The following is a 15,170-nucleotide window of genomic DNA, read 5'->3' on the forward strand; positions in this document are numbered from 1 at the left end:
TCTCAGATCTTCCTCTAGCCTTGTTCTTCTTTCGAGAGTTCCCTGGTGCTGCTTCAGTTGGATCTCCTTCACTTCACAGGGGGGAACCCGAGCAGCGACCCTCCCCAGCTCTAGCCCAACTCCTACTGACCTGCCAGGTGAGATACTATGATCATGAAGGTGCTTCTCCCAGGGCAAGGCTCAACCATTGCACTCTGGGTGTGCTGCTCCTGCGATTTCCCCAAATGTGGGAAACTTGACTGCATAATTTGTGTTTCCCCTCGTCGGCTCTCGTATAATTCAGATCTCTTTGTCTCAGGTCTCTCTCCAGCCTAGTTTGCTGTCTGTTTCCACTTCTCTTTTCTTGAGCCGCTCCCTTCTATGCCCTTGCGCACTATCCTGACTTCTCCCGTCTGCTTACTTCGTGCCTTCCAACGCACAATGCGAACTACAGGTAGTGCTGCAGGGCCCACACCCTTTTACTTGCCTTACAGAGTAGCTCTGGAGCAGTTACAGTGCCCAGCTGCTGCAAGAAATCAGCTTGAATGCTTCAGGGGCTGGGGCATAGCCAACATGAGCCCCACACCGAAGGAGGGAGGAGGTGTGTAATGCAAACTAGGGGTCATCCAAGCGCTGCAAAAGGCCGCCATGCCCTGCACGCCCCTTTTCTCTTTTCATATGCAGACGAGGGTTGAAGCCAACTTTGACCCACTGCTTGGATGACATCACCATATGCAAATCCATCTGCTGCAGGCCTTCCCCCAGGAATGCTTGCACTAGTTGTTGCATTTGGTTTGTTGTTTGGGGGTGCTTCAGTATTAGGCAGCCTTCTGCCCTCACATGTTCATCTGAAAATATGTGTTCTCCCTGCAGTTGTTGTCCCCAGATGAGAGTTCCCTTGTGCTGCCTCAGTTGAATCTCCTTTACTTGACAGAGATGTGCCTGAGCAGCGGCCCTCCCCAGCCCTATCCCAAATCATACTTATTTTGCATAGGCGATACCATGGTCATGAAGATTGTTCTCCCAGGGTGAGGTTCATTCATTGCATTCTGGGTATGCTGACCCCTGTGATTTCCCCAAATGTGGGAAACTCAACTGCATTATTTGTGGTAGTGGGGGACTGTGTTTGTGCTTTCCTCTGGCCAGCTCTGGAAAAAGTCAGATTTCTTTGTCTCAGATCTTCCTCTAGCCTTGTTCTTCTTTCGAGAGTTCCCTTGTGCTGCCTCAGTTGGATCTCTTTCACTTGACAGGGGGGTGCCCGAACAGCGACCCTCCCCAGCTCTAGCCCAACTCCTACTTACCTGCCAGGTGAGATACTATGATCATGAAGGTGCTTCTCCCAGGGCAAGGCTCACCCATTGCACTCTGGGTGTGCTGCCCCTGCGATTTCCCCAAATGTGGGAAACTTGACTGCATAATTTGTGTTTCCCTTGGTCGGCTCTCGTATAATTCAGATCTCTTTGTCTCAGGTCTCTCTCCAGCCTAGTTTGCTGTCTGTTTCCACTTCTCTTTTCTTCAGCCGCTCCCTTCTATACCCTTGTGCACTATCCTGACTTCTCCTCCCGTCTGCTTACTTTGTGCCTTCCAATGCACAATGCAAACTACAGGTAGTGCTGCAGGGCCCACACCCTTTTACTTGCCTTACAGAGCAGCTCTGGAGCTGTTACAGTGCCCAGCTGCTGCAAGAAATCAGCTTGAATGCTTCAGGGGATGGGGCATGGCCAACATGAGCCCCACACCAAAGGAGGGTGGAGGTGTTTAATGCGAACTAGGGGTCATCCAAGCACCGCAAAAGGCCGCCATGCCCTGCACGCCCCTTTTCTCTTTTCATATGCAGATGAGGGTTGAAGCCAACTTTGACCCACTGCTTGGATGACATCACCGTATGCAAATCCGTCTTCTGCAGAACTTCCCCCAGGAATGCTTGCACTAGTTGTTGCATTTGGTTTGTTGTTTGGGGGTGCTTCAGTATTAGGCAGCCTTCTGCCCTCCCATGTTCATCTGAAAATATGTGTTCTCCCTGCAGTTGTTGTCCCCAGATGAGAGTTCCCTTGTGCTGCCTCAGTTAAATCTCCTTTACTTGACAGAGATGTGCATGAGCAGCTGCCCTCCCCAGCCCTATTCCAAATCATACTTATTTTGCATAGGAGATACCATGGTCATGAAGATTTTTCTCCCAGGGTGAGGTTCATTCATTGCATTTTGGGTATGCTGACCCCTGTGATTTCCCCAAATGTGGGAAACTCAACTGCATTATTTGTGGTAGTGGGGGGCTGTGTTTGTGCTTTCCTCTGGTCAGCTCTGGTAAAAGTCAGATTTCTTTGTCTCAGATTTTCCTCTAGCCTTGTTCTGCAATGAATGAACCTCACCCTGGGAGAACAATCTTCATGACCATGGTATCGCCTATGCAAAATAAGTATGATTTGGGATAGGGCTGGGGAGGGCCGCTGCTCAGGCACATCTCTGTCAAGTATAGGAGATTCAACTGAGGCAGCACAAGGGAACTCTCATCTGGGGACAACAACTGCAGGGAGAACACATATTTTCAGATGAACATGGGAGGGCAGAAGGCTGCCTAATACTGAAGCACCCCAAACAACAAACCAAATGCAACAACTAGTACAAGCATTCCTGGGGGAAGTTCTGCAGAAGACGGATTTGCATACGGTGATGTCATCCAAGCAGTGGGCCAAAGTTGGCTGGAACCCTCATCTGCATATGAAAAGAGAAAAGGGGTATGCAGGGCATGGCGGCCTTTTGCGGCGCTTGGATGACCCTTAGTTCGCATTAAACACCCCCACCCTCCTACGGTGTGGGGCTCATGTTGACAATGCCCCAGCCCCTGAAGCATTCAAGCTGATTTCTTACAGCAGCTTGGCACTGTAACAGCTCCAGAGCTGCTCTGTAAGGCAAGTAAAAGTTTGCATTGTGCATTGGAAGGCACAAAGTAAGCAGACAGGAGGAGAAGTCAGGATAGTACACAAGGGTATAAAAGGGAGGGGCTCAAGAAAAAAGAAGTGGAAACAGACAGCAAACTAGGCTGGAGAGAGACCTGAGACAAAGAGATCTGAATTATACGAGAGCTGACCAGGGGAAACACAAATTATGCAATCAACTTTCCCACATTTGGGGAAATCGCAGGGGCAGCACACCCAGAGTGCAATGGGTGAGCCTTGCCCTGGGAGAAGCACCTTCATGATCATAGTATCTCACCTGGCAGGTAAGTAGGAGTTGGGCTTGAGCTGGGGAGGGTCGCTGCTCGGGCACCCCCCTGTCAAGTGAAGGAGATCCAACTGAGGCAGCACAAGGGAACTCTCGAAAGAAGAACAAGGCTAGAGGAAGATCTGAAACAAAGAAATCTGACTTTTACCAGAGCTGACCAGAGGAAAACACAAACACAGTCCCCCACTACCACAAATAATGCAGTCGAGTTACCCACATTTGGGGAAATCACAGGGGTCAGCATACCCAGAATGCAATGAATGAACCTCACCCTGGGAGAATAATCTTCATGACCATGGTATCTCCTATGCAAAATAAGTATGATTTGGGATAGGGCTGGGGAGGGCCGCTGCTCAGGCACATCTCTGTCAAGTAAAGGAGATTCAACTGAGGCAGCACAAGGGAACTCTCATCTGGGGACAACAACTGCAGGGAGAACACATATTTTCAGATGAACATGGGAGGGCAGAAGGCTGCCTAATACTGAAGCACCCCCAAACAACAAACCAAATGCAACAACTAGTGCAAGCATTCCTGGGGGAAGGCCTGCCGCAGATGGATTTGCATATGGTGATGTCATCCAAGCAGTGGGTCAAAGTTGGCTTCAACCCTCGTCTGCATATGAAAAGAGAAAAGGGGCGTGCAGGGCATGGCGGCCTTTTGCGGCGCTTGGATGACCCTTAGTTTGCATTAAACACCCCCACCCTCCTTCGGTGTTGGTCTCATGTTGGCCATGCCCCAGCCCCTGAAGCATTCAAGCTGATTTCTTGCAGCAGCTTGGCACTGTAACAGCTCCAGAGCTGCTCTGTAAGGCAAGAAAAAGGGTGTGGGCCCTGCAGCACTACCTGTAGTTTGCATTGTGCATTGGAAGGCACAAAGTAAGCAGAGAGGAGGAGAAGTCAGGATAGTGCACAAGGGTATAAAAGGGAGGGGCTCAAGAAAAAAGAAGTGGAAACAGACAGCAAACTAGGCTGGAGAGAGACCTGAGACAAAGAGATCTGAATTATACGAGAGCCGACCAGGGGAAACACAAATTCTGCAGTCAAGTTTCCCACATTTGGGGAAATCGCAGGGGCAGCACACCCAGAGTGCAATGGGTGAGCCTTGCCCTGGGAAAAGCACCTTCATGATCATAGTATCTCACCTGGCAGGTAAGTAGGAGTTGGGCTAGAGCTGGGGAGGGTCGCTGCTCGGGCACATCCCTGTCAAGTGAAGGAGATCCAACTGAGGCAGCACAAGGGAACTCTCGAAAGAAGAACAAGGCTAGAGGAAGATCTGAGACAAAGAAATCTGACTTTTACCAGAGCTGACCAGAGGAAAACACAAACACAGTCCCCCACTACAACAAATAATGCAGTCGAGTTTCCCACATTTGGGGAAATCACAGGGGTCAGCATACCCAGAATGCAATGAATGAACCTCACCCTGGGAAAACAATCTTCATGACCATGGTATCGCCTATGCAAAATAAGTATGATTTGGGATAGGGCTGGGGAGGGCCGCTGCTCAGGCACATCTCTGTCAAGTAAAGGAGATTCAACTGAGGCAGCACAAGGGAACTCTCATCTGGGGACAACAACTGCAGGGAGAACACATATTTTCAGATGAACATGGGAGGGCAGAAGGCTGCCTAATACTGAAGCACCCCCAAACAACAAACCAAATGCAACAACTAGTGCAAGCATTCCTGGGGGAAGGCCTGCAGCAGATGGATTTGCATATGGTGATGTCATCCAAGCAGTGGGTCAAAGTTGGCTTCAACCCTCGTCTGCATGTGAAAAGAGAAAAGGGGCGTGCAGGGCATGGCGCCCTTTTGCGGCGCTTGGATGACCCCTAGTTCGCATTAAACACCTCCACCCTCCTTCGGTGTGGGGCTCATGTTGGCTATGCCTCAGCCCCTGAAGCATTCAAGCTGATTTCTTGCAGTAGCTGGGCTCTGTAACAGCTCCAGAGCTGCTCTGTACGGCAAGTAAAAGGGTGTGGGCCCTGCAGCACTACCTGTAGTTTGCATTGTGCATTGGAAGGCACAAAGTAAGCAGACAGGAGAAGTAAGGATAGTGCGCAAGGGCATAGAAGGGAGCGGCTCAAGAAAAGAGAAGTGGAAACAGACAGCAAACTAGGCTGGAGAGAGACCTGAGACAAAGAGATCTGAATTATACGAGAACCGACCAGGGGAAACACAAATTATGCAGTCAAGTTTCCCACATTTGGGGAAATCGCAGGAGCAGCACACCCAGAGTGCAATGGGTGAGCCTTGCCCTGGGAGAAGCACCTTCATGATCATAGTATCTCACCTGGCAGGTAAGTAGGAGTTGGGCTAGAGCTGGGGAGGGTCGCTGCTCGGGTACCCCCTGTCAAGTGAAGGAGATCCAACTGAGGCAGCACAAGGGAACTCTCGAAAGAAGAACAAGGCTAGAGGAAGATCTGAGACAAAGAAATCTGACTTTTACCAGAGCTGACCAGAGGAAAGCACAAACACAGTCCCCCACTACCACAAATAATGCAGTCGAGTTTCCCACATTTGGGGAAATCACAGGGGTCAGCATACCCAGAATGCAATGAATGAACCTCACCCTGGGAGAACAATCTTCATGACCATGGTATCTCCTATGCAAAATAAGTATGATTTGGGATAGGGCTGGGGAGGGCCGCTGCTCAGGCACATCTCTGTCAAGTAAAGGAGAGATGGTCTGCCAGATTACATAATGCATACCAGAGCCATAACTAGACTTTTTGGTGCCCTGTGACAGAGAATTATATGCCCCCCCCCTCCCCATTTTTGCAATATGGACAAAAGGTGCATGCCTTGTGGGGAAGGGGCATAACAAGATTGGTCTCAGAGAAAGCACATGAGATATGAAGATATATCTAGTATACTTGACACTCAATGGTTTGTGGTATTGCCGGGGTGCCCTCCTTAAATGCATATACAGTCACACATGGCATGTTTGTGCAAATGGCATATCAGCAGTCAGCACTAACTGGTGACATGCCATTTGTACAAGTAAGCCATGTGTGACTAATATATAAACATGCTTTATTAAATAACACCTCAAACTATCATACCCAGGATTCAAACCTATAACCTGTTGAATTCTAATCAAACACCCTACCCATTGAGCTACTTGATCCTGCATCTTTTCTAACCTCCAAAAACAGATTCAGTTGCATTTTCCAGCGTGTTTTGTTTGCGCCTTTGCAAATGTCTTACATCGACAAACTTATTTAGTACTATTTTGCAAATAGGGTTACATTGTCGCAACATTGTGTTCCCTAATTGCTTGATTTTTTAAATGCAACAATTGATAAAGACACCTGATAATTGCTCTGTGGAGTCTTATTTTGTGTTTTGTGTTTAGTCTTTAGATCTGAATTTGAATGTACTTGTGAACTAACTTAATTTCCTACTTCTAAATTCATTCCTAAATTCACTACTTACATGAATCCTGTAGTTGGGCATTTTGGGACTTCGATTGTGGGCATTGTTTTGTGTCCAGACCAGCAGCAGGTGGTGTGCATTTGCTGGAAAGGCATCGAAGACCTCCGATATGCTGCATCTCCTGATGTGTGTCTCCCTCAAGTCGCTGTCAGCAAATGCCTGCTAGACACCCCATTCCAAGCTGATTGTGACATCATGGAACATGCATCATAGAACAGGCATGCTAAAACATGGGTCTTCAACCTGCGACCCTCCAGCTGCTGTGGAACTACACATCCCAGCATGCCCTGCCTCAGTTTTAGCATACCTTAATAGCAAAACTGTGGCAGGGCATGCTGGGATGTGTAGTTTCACAGCAGCTGGAGGGCCACAGGATGAAGACCCATGTGCTAGAGCCAAGCCGCAGGTACATTGAATGCTAGCAAGCTGAATATTTAAATCCTTTTTGTTCCGCAGCATTCCAATGCGGAAGATTCCATGGAACCAGAGATCCTTCCATTGAGAAGGACATGCTGCCTGGATGACTACACTGTGCAAATTAAATCACGGAGCCAGTTGGCTTGTGGGTGGCTCTGGTGACTGGGTGGTTGGGTGGGTGGTGTGTCGGAAGTGGAGCGCATGCAAATGATTGTGTATCATCTAGCTAGTGAGAGAGAAAACTCATGCAGGAGTGTGCCTGCTTGTCAGTGGGTTATGCACCTTGCCAGACGTTAAATCTACATAGAGCAGCTGGAGGGGACAAGAGCAGGTTTGCAAAATATAGATAGAAGAGCATATATGCTGGCGCATTCTCCATGATTGTGTCAGCTTATGTTTTGGTGCACTGCACTTTCCTCCACTAAGTTTTAGCCATTTTTGTTAAGCTCAAGTGTAGTTGCTTCTCGGCCTTTTGGCTGTGATCTTGTATCGTGGTTGAAGGGTCTGCTGGAGGGAGGGATTGTTTTCTTCATTGGCGAAAGACCAAAGATATTCCAGGATGGAAGGCTTGGGAACACTATCTGTTTTTCAGTTGTGGAAGAGCACAGAGGTCGGATTGGACTACATTCTATAGTAAAGGATATCTTTCTATTTATTGACCCTCCCCTTATATGTGTCTGTGTTACAATAAAGCTTCGGTTTTGTGAATCCCTCACCCTCTTACACTCCACACCCATAGCCTTATTAACTGTTGTATTATTGTATAGTTTAAATGTAGAGTGCAGTTCATGATTTATAGTGTAGACTGGCCTGTGCTGTAGTTCTTGAACTGTACTATACCGTCAGCATTTGTATTGTGTTTTGGCTGTGCTGCAACACTGTATTTATGTGTGCAATGTTTATGTATGTTTTTTTTATGTCAATAAAGACTGCTTTTTCAAGCCAATATCTGAAAACAATCAATGTTTATCTTTGATGGCAATAAAAGTGGTATGATATTTGATGCTTTTGAAATCCAATATCTGATATGTCCCCTATCTGGGAACCATATATTAAATGGCTTTTCAGAAAAGGGAGATGGGAGAAGAGCTTTCAGTACTTGTAGGACCGATGCACATAAAGAAGCAAAAAAACATATATAAACATTACACACATAAGTACCGCGTTGCGGCACAGCCAAAACACAATAGAAATGCTGACGGTATAGTACAGTTCAAGAACTACAGCACAGGCCAGCCTACACTATAAATCATGAACTGCACTATACATTTAAACTGTACAATAATACAACAGTTAATAAGGCTATGGGTGTGGAGTGTAAGAGGGTGAGGAAATCACAAGCCCGAAGCTTTATTGAAAGACTGACACATATAAGGGGAGGATTAATAAATAGAAAGACATCCTTTACTATAGAATGTAGTCCAATCCGGTCTTTCAACTCTTCCACAATTGAAAAACGGATAGTGTTCCCAAGCCTTCCATCCTGGAATATCTTTGGTCTTTCGCCAATGAAGAAAGCAATCCCTTCCTCCAGCAGACCCTTCAACCACAATACAAGATCACAGCCAAAAGGCCGAGAAACAACTACACTTGAGCTTAACAAAAATGGCTAAAACTTAGTGGAGGAAAGTGCAGTGCACCAAAACATAAGCTGACACAATCATGGAGAATGCGCCAGCATATATGCTCTTCTATCTATATTTTGCAAACCTGCTCTTGTCCCCTCCAGCTGCTCTATGTAGATTTAACGTCTGGCAAGGTGCATAACCCACTGACAAGCAGGCACACTCTCACTAGCTGGATGATACACAATCATTTGCATGTGCTCCACCTCCGAAACACCACCCACCCAACCACCCAGTCACCAGAGCCACCCACAAACCAACTGGCTCCGTGATTTAATTTGCACAGTGTAGTCATCCAGGCAGCATGTCCTTTCAATGGAAGGATCTCTGGTTCAATGGAATCTTCCGCATTGGAATGCTGCGGAACAAAAAGGATTTAAATATTCAGCTTGCTAGCATTCAATGTACCTGCGGCTTGGCTCTAGCACATGGGTCTTCATCCTGTGGCCCTCCAGCTGCTGTGAAACTACACATCCCAGCTTGCCCTGCCACAGTTTTGCTATTAAGGTATGCTAAAACTGAGGCAGGGCATGCTGGGATGTGTAGTTCCACAGCAGCTGGAGGGTCGCAGGTTGAAGACCCATGTTTTAGCATGCCTGTTCTATGATGCATGTTCCGTGATGTCACAATCAGCTTGGAATGGGGTGTCTAGCAGGCATTTGCTGACAGCGACTTGAGGGAGACACACATCAGGAGATGCAGCATATCGGAGGTCTTCGATGCCTTTCCAGCAAATGCACACCACCTGCTGCTGGTCTGGACACAAAACAATGCCCACAATCGAAGTCCCAAAATGCCCAACTACAGGATTCATGTAAGTAGTGAATTTAGGAATGAATTTAGAAGTAGGAAATTAAGTTAGTTCACTAGTACATTCAAATTCAGATCTAAAGTCTAGGTAGGCCTCACGTCCTGGCAGCCGCCAGCATTTAAAAATGCCTTGATTAGAGGTACGGAATTAAATGTAGATAAGAAGTAGACACAAAATAAGACTCCGCAGAGCAGTTATCAGGTGTTTTTATCAATTGCTGCATTTAAAAAATCAAGCAATTAGGGAACACAATGTTGCAACAATGTAACCCTATTTGCAAAATAGTACTAAATAAGTTTGTCGATGTAAGACATTTGCAAAGGCGCATCCAAAACACGCTGGAAAATGCAACTGAATCTGTTTTTGTAGGCTAGAATAGGAAATGTGCATCGGTCCTACAAGTACTGAAAGCTCTTCTCCCATCTCCCTTTTCTGAAAAGCCATTTAATATATGGTTCCCAGATAGGGGACATATCAGATATTGCCTTTCAAAAGCAGCAAATATCATACCACTTCTATTGCCATCAAAGATAAACATTGATTGTTTTCAGATATTGGATTGAAAAAGCAGTCTTTATTGACATAAAGAAGCAAAAAAACATACATAAACATTACACACATAAGTACTGTGTTGCAGCACAGCCAAAACACAATACAAATGCTGTCGGTATAGTACAGTTCAAGAACTACAGCACAGGCCAGCCTACACTATAAATCATGAACTGCACTATACATTTAAACAATACAATAGTTAATAAGGCTATGGGTGTGGAGTGTAAGAGGGTGACGGAATCACAAGCCCAAAGCTTTATTGAAAGACAGACACATATAAAGGGAGGATTAATAAATACAAAGATACCCTTTACTATAGAATGTAGTCCAATCCGGTCTTTCAACTCTTCCACAACTGAAAAACGGATAGTGTTCCCAAGCCTTCCATCCTGGAATATCTTCAGTCTCTCGCCAATGAAGAAAACAATCCCTCCAGCAGACTCTTCAACCACGATACAATATCACAGCCAAAAGAGCGAGAAGCAACTACACTTGCGTTTAAACAAAATGGCTAAAACTTAGTGGAGGAAAGTGCAGTGCACCAAAACATAAGCTGACACAATCATGGAGAATGCGCCAGCATATATGCTCTTCTGTCTATATTTTCCAAACCTGCTCTTGTCCCCTCCAGTTGCTCCATGTAGATTTGACGTCTGGCAAGGTGCATAACTCACTGACAAGCAGGCACACTCCTGCATGAGTTTTCACTCTCACTAGCTGGATGATACACATTCATTTGCATGTGCTCCACCTCCGACACACCGCCCACCCAACCACCCAGTCACCAGAGCCACCCACAAGCCAACTGGCTCCGTGATTTAATTTGCACAGTGCAGTCATCCAGGCAGCATGTCCTTCTCAATGGAATAATCTCTGGTTCCATGGAATCTTCCGCATTGGAATGCTGCGGAACAAAAAGGATTTAAACATTCAGCTTGCTAGCATTCAATGTACCTGCGGTTTGGTTCTAGCACATGGGTCTTCATCCTGTGGCCCTCCAGCTGCTGTGAAACTACACATCCCAGCATGCCCTGCCACAGTTTTGCTATTAAGGTATGCTAAAACTGAGGCAGGGCATGCTGGGATATGTAGTTCCACAGCAGCTGGAGGATCGCAGGTTGAAGACCCATGTTCTAGCATGCCTGTTCTATGATGCATGTTCCGTGATGTCACAATCAGCTTGGAATGGGGTGTCTAGCATGCATTTGCTGACAGCCACTTGAGGCAGACACACATCAGGAGATGCAGCATATCGGAGATCTTCGATGCCTTTCCAGCAAATGCACACCACCAGCTGCTGGTCTGGACACAAAACAATGCCCACAATTGAAGGCTCAAAATGCCCAACTACAGGATTAATGTAAGTAGTGAATTTAGGAATGAATTTAGAAGTAGGAAATTAAGTTAGTTCACAAGTACATTCAAATTCAGATCTAAAGACTAGGTAGGCCTCACGTCCTGGCAGCGCCCAGCATTTAAAAATGCCTTGATTATAGGTAGGGAATTAAATGTAGATAAGAAGTAGACACAAAAGAAGACTCCACAGAGCAATTATCAGGTGTCTTTATCAATTTTTGCATTTAAAAAATCAAGCAATTAGGGAACACAATGTTGCGACAATGTAACCCTATTTGCAAAATAGTACTAAATAAGTTTGTCGATGTAAGACATTTGCAAAGGCGCAAACAAAACACGCTGGAAAATGCAACTGAATCTGTTTTTGGAGGTTAGAATAGATGCAGGATCAAGTAGCTCAATGGGTAGGGTGTTTGACTAGAATTTAACAGGTTATAGGTTTGAATCCTGGGTATGATAGTTTGAGGTGTTATTTAATAAAGTATGTTTATATATTAGTCACACATGGCTTACTTGTACAAATGGCATGTCACCAGTTAGTGCTGACTGCTGATATGCCATTTACACAAACATGCCATGTGTGACTGTATATGCATTTAAGGAGGGCACCCCTGCAATACCACAAACCATTGAGTGTCAAGTATACTAGATATATCTTCATATCTCATGTGCTTTCTCTGAGACCAATCTTGTTATGCCCCTTCCCCACAAGGCATGCGCCTTTTGTCCATATTGCAAAAATGGGGGGGTGGGCATATAATTCTCTGTCACAGGGCACCAAAAAGTCTAGTTATGGCTCTGGTATGCATTATGTAATCTGGCAGACCATCTCTCCAACACTGGCTGGTTGGAATAGAAATCCGGTTATCTATGTGAGCAAATGACCATCAACGATTTACTCTCAAACACTAAAAAATGGACAAAAATGGTCCCCTAAACAAATTGGTTAAATTTTGGGTTTAACCAATTTGTGTAATGACCATTTTTGACCACTTTTCTAGTGTTTGGGAGCAAATGGTTAATTGACATTTGCTCCTATACATTACCAGATTTTCATTCCATCCATCCAGACTGGATAGATAGCCTGACAGATAATTGTGTAGTGTACGCCCAGGCTAACTGTTAGTCATGCTTTATTTTATGATGGCACATAAATGGGTGGGCAGATCCAGGGCAAGCACTGCCCACTCATGCATAGTTGTCAACTGATGTGAAGTTCCAGGGGGCAATCTCAGTTATAAAGAGAAGTATCTGGAAATTGTCCCTAGTTAAAAAAAAAAAAAAAAAAATTGACCAACTCCATTTATTTAGTATGATATCCCAGGTGATAGGATGCCGGCAGTCAGAACAACAGACTTTATTAAATAACACATCTCAAACTACCATACCCAGGATTCAAACCTATAACCTGTTGAATTCTAATCAAACACCCTACCTATTGAGCTATTTGATCCTGCATAAAAATTGTGAACATTATATGAAGCTATTGGTACTTTGCAAAAAAAAAGAATCAGCATTACAACGCAGCAGATCCATGCAGTTTGCAGCCACACACTACATGTATCTGCTCAGCCACAATGCTGATTATTTCTTCACAAAGTACAAGGTGAGCTCCAAACAGAATTCTCTAGCTTAGAATTATACCTTTCTTTGCCAAACCTAGAAGTCGGGCCCCCCACCCTGGGATCCCCCAGAGGGAGGCCTGCACCGTCATGCGGCAGGCTTGTCCATTTTGGAAGCAGGCTGATGGGCAGCCCAGGATTGCTTCAGTCTGGGCTTGGCAGGTCCGGAAACATGAGCTTGCTTTGGGTATGCCTGACCTTGGGTACGCTTTACCTGGAGGATGAAAGGGCAAAGAAAAGTACTTTTAGCCTTCTGCGTGGTAGGAGTCATACTAGGTAGGCAAGCTGTTTTAGCAGTAGCCAGATCAGCTACAATCTTATTGAGGTCTTCTCCAAAAGGAGATTCAACTGAGGCAGCACAAGGGAACTCTCATCTGGGGACAACAACTGCAGGGAGAACACATATTTTCAGATGAACATGGTAGGGCAGAAGGCTGCCTAATACTGAAGCACCCCCAAACAACAAATCAAATGCAACTTACTTGACAGAGATGTGCCTGAGCAACGGCCCTCCCCAGCCCTATCCCAAATCATACTTATTTTGCATAGGAGATACCATGGTCATGAAGATTGTTCTCCCAGGGTTAGGTTCATTCATTGCATTCTGGGTATGCTGACCCCTGTGATTTCCCCAAATGTGGGAAACTCGACTGCATTATTTGTGGTAGTGGGGGACTGTGTTTGTGCTTTCCTCTGGTCAGCTCTGGTAAAAGTCAGATTTCTTTGTCTCAGATCTTACTCTAGCCTTGTTCTTCTTTCGAGAGTTCCCTTGTGCTGCCTCAGTTGGATCTCCTTCACTTGACAGGGGGGTGCCCGAGCAGCGACCCTCCCCAGCTCTAGCCCAACTCCTACTAACCTGCCAGGTGAGATACTATGATCATGAAGTTGCTTCTCCCAGGGCAAGGCTCACCCATTGCACTCTGGGTGTGCTGCCCCTTGCGATTTCCCCAAATGTGGGAAACTTGACTGCATAATTTGTGTTTCCCCTGGACAGCTCTCGTATAATTCAGATCTCTTTGTCTCAGGTCTCTCTCCAGCCTAGTATGCTGTCTGTTTCCACTTCTCTTTTCTTGAGCCCCTTCCTTCTATAACCTTGTGCACTATCCTGACTTCTCCTCCCATCTGCTTACTTTGTGCCTTCCAATGCACAATGCAAACTACAGGTAGTGCTGCAGGGCCCACACCCTTTTACTTGCCTTACAGAGCAGCTCTGGAGCTGTTACAGTACCCAGCTGCTGCAAGAAATCAGCTTGAATGCTTCAGGGGCTGGGGCATGGCCAACATGAGCCCCACACCGAAGGAGGGTGGGGGTGTTTAATGCGAACTAGGGGTCATCCAAGCGTCGCAAAAGGCCGCCATGCCCTGCATATCCCTTTTCTCTTTTCATAAGCAGACGAGGGTTGAAGCCAACTTTGACCCACTGCTTGGATGACATCACTTGCTGCCTTTCCAATGAAGCAAGTTTAATTTAGTAATAGGTGAAAAACCATCCCTACAAAGGTGTTAATCAGATACTTGGCTTTGTGGACACTTTTCAGAGAACAAATTTGTTAGCATAAAAATAAAGCCAGAAAATGAAGATCTGTTTAATCACTCAGTTGGATTTTTCTGCCAGCATATTTCTTTTTCTCTGCAACCCACTTCTAAATTGTGCTTCCTAGCTATTTTTTATAAAATCACTTAATCAAATCTAACTCTGATTACATCAGAGAAGGCCAGGTACCCTACACCATAAGAGGGGGTTTGAAATTTTGACTTGTCTACTTAAAGATCACCAAAATCTGATAACAAGGTAAATTACGTCCCTGGGTAGGATTGAACCACCAACCTTTTGGTTAATAACCGAACACGCTAACTGATTGCGCCACAGAGACACATTGCAAAAGTATATACTGACAAAGGCTAATAAGCATTCATCTAGAACGTTTCCTAGAAAAACTTTAAAAAGTCAATAATCTGGAGAGTTTTTGTAAGATGTTTCTTCCATCAACCAATGAAGAAACACATTGGTACTTTCCCATGATGAGTGAGTGCTTCAGGATCTCTTGCACTTACATGTGCAGCAGAGTACTGCAATGGAAGCATGCTGGGCCCATAGCCCAGAGGTAGGCAGATTGAAACTATCCTCTGCTATATGCATTTTTTTT

General features: G+C 45.6%; 11 non-coding genes and 1 pseudogene across 11 annotated transcripts; 6 read left to right on the forward strand and 6 right to left on the reverse strand.

Moving 5' to 3' along the window:
* Positions 1-122: 122 nt before the first annotated feature.
* Positions 123-258, forward strand: LOC135037854 (U1 spliceosomal RNA; annotated as a pseudogene).
* Positions 259-956: 698 nt separating this feature from the next.
* LOC135037911 (U1 spliceosomal RNA) lies at positions 957-1,120 on the forward strand. Its single transcript, XR_010232373.1, has one exon. It is a non-coding gene; the product is annotated as a U1 spliceosomal RNA (small nuclear RNA).
* A 152-nt stretch (positions 1,121-1,272) lies between these two features.
* On the forward strand, positions 1,273-1,435 carry LOC135037782 (U1 spliceosomal RNA). Its single transcript, XR_010232270.1, has one exon. It is a non-coding gene; the product is annotated as a U1 spliceosomal RNA (small nuclear RNA).
* Positions 1,436-2,109: 674 nt separating this feature from the next.
* On the forward strand, positions 2,110-2,273 carry LOC135037910 (U1 spliceosomal RNA). Its single transcript, XR_010232372.1, has one exon. It is a non-coding gene; the product is annotated as a U1 spliceosomal RNA (small nuclear RNA).
* A 771-nt stretch (positions 2,274-3,044) lies between these two features.
* Positions 3,045-3,207, reverse strand: LOC135037814 (U1 spliceosomal RNA). The gene has a single exon (XR_010232293.1). It is a non-coding gene; the product is annotated as a U1 spliceosomal RNA (small nuclear RNA).
* Positions 3,208-3,359: 152 nt separating this feature from the next.
* LOC135037740 (U1 spliceosomal RNA) lies at positions 3,360-3,523 on the reverse strand. The gene has a single exon (XR_010232228.1). It is a non-coding gene; the product is annotated as a U1 spliceosomal RNA (small nuclear RNA).
* Positions 3,524-4,197: 674 nt separating this feature from the next.
* On the reverse strand, positions 4,198-4,360 carry LOC135037828 (U1 spliceosomal RNA). The gene has a single exon (XR_010232302.1). It is a non-coding gene; the product is annotated as a U1 spliceosomal RNA (small nuclear RNA).
* Positions 4,361-4,512: 152 nt separating this feature from the next.
* LOC135037741 (U1 spliceosomal RNA) lies at positions 4,513-4,676 on the reverse strand. Its single transcript, XR_010232229.1, has one exon. It is a non-coding gene; the product is annotated as a U1 spliceosomal RNA (small nuclear RNA).
* Positions 4,677-5,347: 671 nt separating this feature from the next.
* Positions 5,348-5,510, reverse strand: LOC135037757 (U1 spliceosomal RNA). The gene has a single exon (XR_010232245.1). It is a non-coding gene; the product is annotated as a U1 spliceosomal RNA (small nuclear RNA).
* Positions 5,511-5,661: 151 nt separating this feature from the next.
* Positions 5,662-5,825, reverse strand: LOC135037772 (U1 spliceosomal RNA). The gene has a single exon (XR_010232260.1). It is a non-coding gene; the product is annotated as a U1 spliceosomal RNA (small nuclear RNA).
* A 7,730-nt stretch (positions 5,826-13,555) lies between these two features.
* Positions 13,556-13,719, forward strand: LOC135037917 (U1 spliceosomal RNA). The gene has a single exon (XR_010232378.1). It is a non-coding gene; the product is annotated as a U1 spliceosomal RNA (small nuclear RNA).
* Positions 13,720-13,871: 152 nt separating this feature from the next.
* On the forward strand, positions 13,872-14,035 carry LOC135037788 (U1 spliceosomal RNA). Its single transcript, XR_010232275.1, has one exon. It is a non-coding gene; the product is annotated as a U1 spliceosomal RNA (small nuclear RNA).
* Positions 14,036-15,170: the final 1,135 nt, after the last annotated feature.

This window comes from Pseudophryne corroboree, unplaced genomic scaffold (genome assembly GCF_028390025.1).
Source record: "Pseudophryne corroboree isolate aPseCor3 unplaced genomic scaffold, aPseCor3.hap2 scaffold_685, whole genome shotgun sequence".
NCBI classification, from domain to species: Eukaryota; Metazoa; Chordata; class Amphibia; order Anura; family Myobatrachidae; genus Pseudophryne; species Pseudophryne corroboree.